Raw genomic sequence first — 7,887 nt, forward strand, 5'->3', positions numbered from 1 at the left:
TTGTGTGCACAATTGTTAATCAAAAATGTCCACTCCGTAGATGTCCTGTATTTAGGACTATATTGTTATACTCAATAATTTTTTTTCTTTTGTATTAAGGCTAATCGGGGACATAATTGGGTGCTTTAGACATACTAATATATGGTATTTTAATACATGTATTAATTTACACCTTATCCTGTTGTAGCTCTTGTCAAAAACTTGCTGTCCCCACATTTTTTGTCCACTCCGTTATTACATTCTAAAATAGTCACAGGTTTGTAGTTTTTACTTATTTACTAATTAAAATAATGAAAAAAAGTCCAGTTCTATTGAATTTATTAACATTTAAAGTTATATCGTGCCGCAAGCATTATTTATATAAAAATGAGAGCCTAATTACCTCATTTTGAAAATGATATTCTTATTCGAAGTCTACTCCGTTACGCTTTTTTATTCCGTAAAATTACAAATTTTTATATGGCGTGTTTTAGTACTCTTTAAATCTTTTGGACAATGTAGCAATAAAAGATTTTAAAGATGTTTTCCAATGAGTAATAATGAGATATTATTGATTATGTATAATTATGTCTACTCCGTTACTGTCAACTCCGTGATTTCCTCTTAATAACGGAGTTGACAACAACATAACGGAGCTGACATCACGAATATAAAAAAAATCAAGAGCTTTTAACTAAGCTATTTTCTGCATTAAATAAACACGTCAACCATTAGGGACTTACTGCAGCGATAAAATATGATTACCTTGCAGCGTCAAATATGATTTCCATGTATACGCTGCGTTCTTTTACTTTCAAGTTATTGTAGGAGTAATTTGTAAGTATTTTAGTATTAGGATTTCATTTACTGTTTGGTTTTTATTTACATTTGACTCTAATACGTTTGGCTTTTAAAATAAATGTAAATCTTGAAATATATTTTAATAATAATAAATAAATAATAAATAAACTTTTGGTGTATAACAATTACAGTTATTATACTATCTTTCCAAAAGAAATACAACTAGGCATATACAGTGTCCGACAAAAAAAAAGCTTAGATAGACATGCAAGAGAACTCAACTAAATTTCTACAACTGGTATAGAAAAAAATAAACAAAAATTTTTATTTGGTGCATTGATTCTTAGATAGAAAAAAGAACAAGAAAAAAATGACGAAAATTTGAGAATTTTTATTGAAATAACAAAATAGACCAAACTAATACTTTGTGGTGAAGCCACGGTTTTTGATCACTGTCTTGCACCGACGAGGCATACTCTCAACAAGTGATTGTAAGAGTTCCCCAGAAATGTTCTTCCATTGATTTTGAAGAATTTGAAACAACTCTTCTTCATTTTTTGGAGCACTTGTCTTGATTCCATGATCCAATATAGTCCAGAGATTCTCGATAGGGTTCAGATCAGTACTTTGAGCTGGCCAAGAATAAACCACTAATTCTTTGTTCTTCAAATAATTTTTCACATTATTTGCCGTATGTTTCGGTTCATTATCTTGCTGAAAGACCCAACTTTTATCTTTAAAGAGCTCATTTGCACTAGGTATCAGTTGATGAATTAAGGTTTGTTTGTACATTTTACTGTCCATAATACCAGGAATTTTATACAAACGACCAACACCCGATGAAGTAAAACATACCCATACATTCACTTTTTTATCGTGCTTTACTGTTGGCTGTATTACTAATGGATCGTAACGTTCATTATGTATCCGCCAAACACGCGACTGTCCACTGAAGCGCAAAGAAAATGGTGACTCATCACTCCATAAAACATTTTTCAATTGTTCGATTGTCCAATTCTGATATTGCTTTGCTCATTAAAGTCTTTTTTTCCGGTTACTTTCAGAAATAAATGGTTTTTTAACGCTCCAGTAAGATTTAAATTTCCCAATAGAATGGATCCTTCGAAGAACCGTCCGTTCGTCAACATCCAGTTTAAAATTTCTCTTTATTTCAGCCGCTGTTATCTTTCTATTCTTTCGAACCTCTCTTATAACTAATCTGTCCTCTCTGGCAGTTGTTTTACGCCTTCTTCCGCTCCCTTCTTTGCGTTTAAAACTTCTCGTCAAATAATACTTGAACAAAAATCTTCGAATTGTAGTGCACCATCGATTCAACTTTTTTCCAATTTTTTGGTCAGTGTATCCACTTTCATGCCATGCCACAATTTGGCCCTTTTCAAACTCAGTGAGTTGTTTTCTTATCTTTTTTTGAGTTCTCTGGCGCATTGTTCAACTTGGGTGCTTTGATAGAAAAAGTGAGAATTAAAGCAAGAAAAATAATTTAGGATTACGTTTTCGCTCACAATAAATATTTTTTTCACAACTTGCCAAAAATTTGTCCGGAATTCGACATGTCAAGCTCTAATTGACAAATAATAAAATGACGTAAACATGTGGTTGTAGTTTGCCCAAAGATATTTCTAGAATATTAAAGATACACTATTGAAATGAATTATTTCTTCCTGAAATAGTATTAAAAAATATATATATTGTAAAGAATATTTGATTGTCATTCTTTTTTGTTGTAATTTTTGAGAGTTTACCTAAGCTTTTTTTTTGTCGGACACTATAACATGAAAACGTCAAAGAAATCTCGTGCTGAAATTCAGAAAGAGTTTCGGGACAGACAATTAGAAAAAAATGCAGACATATTTCGTGAAAAAGAACGCAAACGTTGGCATATGCGGCATGAGAAGAAGGTTAAAGTGATATCAGAATTATCAGAAAGAAAAAAACGAATTGTTCGTCGTTGTTGGCGCTCCCAGGAAGCAAAATTTAGAGTTGAATTTGCTTACCGAAAAACAAAGGCTTATAGAAAAATACAAACATTAACGGACGAGTTGGAAACGGCTAATTGTGCAGCCCAAAAATACAAAAAACGTTGGTTAAGGCTTAAAAGTTTCCTGCCTGGTTTACAAGCAAATTCACCTACAACCACTGATAGATCATCTACTTCTTCTGAAGAAAACGGTTTTTATTACAAATGAAACAAGCAGGATGTCAAATTTATTAGCAGGTAATAAAACCCCAAACTCTTCTTTTTCATCAAAAAGTACAACTCCAAACAGCGAATGTCATCGTGGTAATGCATCGCTTCAGGCTGAAACACAGGGTTTGATCAGAGAGTTTCTTACACGTGATGACAATTCTAGAATAACAACTGGAAAGAAACAGACTGTAACAAAAAATAAAGATAAAAAACAAAAGCGGCTACTACTCGATTCATTAATAAACCTTTATGAAAAATTTAGCGCAGAATATACGAGAAACAACATTTCATATACAACGTTTACACGCTATCGCCCATTTTTTGTCCGCAAACCGTCGGCTAAAGATAGAGATACATGTCTGTGCAAAAAACACGAGAACATACAATTACTTTGTGATAAACTTGTTAACCTGCGTGTTTTGAAAGAAAAAAATATTGAAGAAGTGTGAAACAAGTTTGTTGTAATACTGATAGAAGAGAATGCATGTTCAGAGAATGTAACATTTGTTTTAAGTCTCGTGTTCAATATCAAGCAAAAGGATTGCTAAAAGATGAAAGTATTATAGCTTGGTTCCAGTGGGAAAAAGAAAAACAGGAATATGAAAAGATGGGAGAAAAGAAAACAACAAATGTTATCAGGAAAAGTGTGAAGCGTGGAACACTTAAAGATCTGAAATTAAAATTCTGTAAATCAATTCGAAACGAGCTATGCAAGCATGTTTTTATAATAAGACAGTTCAGTGTGTACAAACAATTAAAAGAAACAGTAAATGTGAACGAAGCTGTTATACATATAGATTTTTCTGAGAACTATGCGAGAAAGAATTTTGCTGCAATTCAACCTTCACATTTTGGAGCAAGTAACAAACAAGCTACATTGCTTACAGGAGTAATTTATAAAATGGATGGACATCAGTCATTTACAACTATATCCGACTCTTTGAGGCACGATCCTCCTTCTATATGGGCACATCTGGAACCCGTGCTAATTGAACTCAAGATAGATAATCCACAAATTACAGATCTTCATTTTTTTCTGATGGACCAACCACACAATATAGGAATAAGCAAAACTTCTTATTATTCTCTACATTTAAATACGAATTAAAATTTAATTTAGCCAGTTGGAATTTTTTTGAAAGTGGGCATGTCAAGGGAGCACCAGATGCGATAGGAGGATCTGTGAAACGTCAGGCAGATCAATTGCTTAATATGGGTTGTGACCTTCCAGATGCAGAAAGTTTATATAATTTTCTTAACAATGGACATTCATTAATAAAGTTTTACTATATTGAGGGATCCAAAATTACTTCTTTTTACTCAAAATGTTCCAAAACATTAAAGGCTATTACAGGCACTATGAAATTGCATCAGCTGCACACAGACAGAAAATTTAATGTTTTGTATCGAGATTTAAGTTGCTTCTGTAAGTTGATGAAAGTATTACTTCGGCCAATACAATGGATGTCAATGATTACCAATTTTAACATTTATGCAACAATATCATTGATCTGGTTAATTTCGATGAAAATTTGAATATCTTGTTGATTGAAGCAAATGATGTTGTGAGCGACTACAACTTTCTTCACATTAATGATGTATGGTAATGATCCAGTAATGGAGCGGACAGTATTTGTACAATTTAAATCCAAAAAAGATTTTTGTCGAGTTAGTTTTTTTTTTTAAGGACGCTTTACCTTTTTTAAAAAGACAATGTACTGAATTTATTTGTATACTAAGATTTTCCCTTTAATTTAAAACGTAACTTACACTGTTTTGCTTTTAAATAATAAATAATTAGCAAATGTCAGTAACGGAGCAGACATTGTCACATAAACTAAACTTTTTATGTCATTAAATTTGGCTAATATACTTAACATGTAGGCTGTAGTTATAGTACGCAGTATATTTCTTTACAAAAATAGAATTTGTTACAAAAATAATAATAATTCACAGATGTAGTTACATTTATGTTACGGTAACGGAGTGGAAAAAATTATTGGGCCTCATTACTTGATGATATCCAAAAACATTTAAAAAGCAGATTCGTGCAAAACCAAATCTATTTTGTACATCCCTAATGATAAAATTTAACATACTTGTTAAAATTTTATAGATAGTCCAAACTTTATTTTCATGCAACTTTAGTTGCGACAAAACCGTCTTATGAGAAATTGACTCAATAATGCCTTTTAAAATTATCAGCTTACCTGCGTAATTTGAAATAGTAGCTTCAATGTTCTAAGTTTAATTCCTTTTTGATCTTCATTAGCCTACTAAATTTATCGTCTGTGAAAAGGTTTTTCTTGTACCACCCCCACCCACCTCCCATTCCTCTTGTATTTGAAGAGAGATGATATCACTTTTTTACTTGAGTTCCAATAGAAAAATAGCCGCACAATTTTGACTGACAAAGACAAACTTCCATATGGTCTAAGAGGTGAAACAGTTGTAAAAAACTCTAATATCTCATCATTATTTACAGATCCCACAACTACAAACGAGCCTATAGAATTTGCAATGATTAAGGAAACTGACATTATAAAAGACTGTAGTACAGTTGTCCCATTAAATTATAAGCTTGAAAAGGGCTCACACGTGTTTATAGCTGCAATGATTCCAAAAGCTGTTAATAAAATCTACTAATTGATGCAAAATGATAAAGATGGAATGAAATTCAGTATTTTTTTAGTTGTAGGGCTATTTAAAGAACTCAAAATGGATAAATTTATATTGGAAGTCTTGTATATCAAACAATTTATCTGAGAACTAAAACCATCCATGTATTAAATTTCTAAAAGTGAGATAGAAGAGATGTTGCATGATGGTAGAGAACATAATATGTTCTCTACCACCATATACAATAGTGTCATTACATGTACAATATACAATAGTACAATAGTGTACAGTAGTACAATAGTGTACAACATACAATAGTGTCATTACATATGAGCTTCCTTGGAAGAGCTCATATTTCCCGGTTGATAGATCAAGCGATATACATCGATTAAGATTCCATCCTGACTGATATATAAACTCATTTAACAATTTTAATATACTACATTAAACTTGTTAGATGAGTTTATATATCAGTCAGGATGGAATCTTAATCGATGTATATCGCTTGATCTATCAACCGGGAAATATGAGCTCTTCCAAGGAGGCTCACATGTAATGACACTATTGTATATCATCATATTGTGAGGCAAGTTCGACAACTGTTAGTGGGTATTTATAAGTTATCCAACCTGTCTTGTAATGTGGCAAGTACTGTAGGTGCAGTCTGAACACTACATTTGGTCCGATTTAATTAAACATAGGTCGTGGAATATATCGTAGAGCAGTTAAGTATATCTGCCAGACTGCTTGTTGCTTTAAACATGCATGTACAACCTCATCACTAACCTAAACCTTAAATGCTAATCTCTTGACAGTTGTAATACCTCGCCATTAACCTTGGGAGTGATAAACTATCAAAAATGTATCATAGTACATTTTTAATACTTTATCACTCATACTCCGTTAAGGCTAGGCAAAGTTTTCAAGAACTGAAATATAACAAAACGTGGATACTTGCACAAATGCTTACATAGTCAACCCTAATTTAGGGTAAGATAATCAGGTTTTTAAATAATATATTTAAATAAATAATAATAAGGGTTGATGTCAATAATCAAAAGTAGTGGCAAAATTCACTGGCCTCGAAAAAAATTGGCGAATCAAAAGCAGTCATAAAAAGACTGTCTCTAAACACATGTAAAATTTGGTATTTCCTAATTAGTTCAGACCCTTAAAACACCCAATTCCATACTACTGGACAGTGATGTACACCAAGATTGATGGTTTGGTGGTAGTACTTTGGCGAGATGGTAGAATTGTGAGATGGAGAATCTTTTGATTAAATTTGCAATTGTTATTAGACGGGGATCGTTTATTATTGTTTTCATCACTAATCAAGTGTAGAGAGAACCAAGAAGAATGTGATTTGAATGTGATGAATGTATGAAGTGATTCTCAATAAGAAAACGAAAGATTTAATATACAAATATCAACTGTCGTTTACAATTTGAAATTTTATTCTAGGAATACCAGAAAATTATGAAAACATTCTGAGAATTTGGTTAAGTTGAAGTTGAATTAGTGCTCATTCAATTAGAAAATTGCAGCAGACTTAAAATACTTTAATACCGTTGTTTATGGTGTAACATACACTCATGGTGTACCCATGCTGATCGTATGAAGCTCCTAGCAATAATTAGTGTAAAAACTTTGAACCTCGGGAGATTTGGTAACTATACATGATATTGATGATTCAAGCAGAAGCCTCATTGAACTCATAATGGATTTTAATCTATGATGCCAGGAAAAGGTAAGTTGTCAAATTTTGATTGCCTTTTAAAACTAGCAAAACTATATTTGTGATCTTTTCTTTAGGGTTGTAAAATTGCTATCTTGTAGCAGCCTTGTCGCCAGATTTTTTCCTTCAGCATTTCCTGCCCTTACTTTTTCTTATGTTAATCAAGAGTTTAAACTTTAGGACCTAATCTGATAATCTGATTAAACTTATTCTTCAGAGCAGCAGCAAAATGGTCGACTCATATTCGTTATAGGAGAATTAACTTCAAGGCATCACACACAGGGAATTGTGTTTGGTAATGAAGGACAGCAATTTTGCTTTTATTGACTTGAAACACACAAGAAACTAGTGCTTTGGCAGTATATTCTCACCAAGCTGAATTTGATTGAAGAAATTGCAGATGATACCGAGGCTTTAAACGAACTTGCTGAAAAAACTGCCGTTTTTAGTTTATGTAACCAAGAGATAGAAAAAAGAGTGCTGCAAACTTGATTAGTTCTTTACTCGCAAGAAACATTTGAGATTCTTGGATCATACCTTT

General features: G+C 32.3%; 1 pseudogene; it reads left to right on the forward strand.

The window, feature by feature from the left end:
- Positions 1-2,573: 2,573 nt before the first annotated feature.
- On the forward strand, positions 2,574-3,229 carry LOC149884461 (uncharacterized; annotated as a pseudogene).
- The last annotated feature ends 4,658 nt before the right edge of the window (positions 3,230-7,887 follow it).

This window comes from Hydra viridissima, unplaced genomic scaffold, assembly GCF_058129835.1.
Source record: "Hydra viridissima isolate aposymbiotic clone 2 unplaced genomic scaffold, HvirCarnegie_v1 scaffold_8, whole genome shotgun sequence".
NCBI classification, from domain to species: Eukaryota; Metazoa; Cnidaria; class Hydrozoa; order Anthoathecata; family Hydridae; genus Hydra; species Hydra viridissima.